We start from the raw sequence: 353 nt of genomic DNA, 5'->3' as shown, positions 1-353 counted from the left end.
TTTTTTTTTTTTTTTTTTGAGACAGTCTGTCACCCTTGGTTAGAGTGCCATGGTATGGTATCTCACAGCAACTTCAAACTCTCCAGCTTAAGCAATTCTCTTGCCTTAGTCACCAGAGTATCTGGGACTACAGGCACCTGCTACAAAGCCCAGTTTTTCTTTTTAGTGGAGACTAGATCTGGCTCTCAGCCTGGTCTCAAACTCCTGAGCTTGAGCAATCCACTCCACTCCCCAACTTTGGCCCCTCAGAGTGATCAAAATACAGGTATGATCCCAGCCTAGCCAAATAATTTTATTTAAAATGTTATTTCTCAGAAAGGTAAATTCTGGCCATAGTGTATACCACAAACACA

This window comes from Otolemur garnettii, unplaced genomic scaffold (assembly GCF_000181295.1).
Source record: "Otolemur garnettii isolate 467f Iridium unplaced genomic scaffold, OtoGar3 scaffold00003, whole genome shotgun sequence".
Classification (NCBI taxonomy): Eukaryota; Metazoa; Chordata; class Mammalia; order Primates; family Galagidae; genus Otolemur; species Otolemur garnettii.
This window is presented reverse-complemented; position numbering follows the sequence as displayed.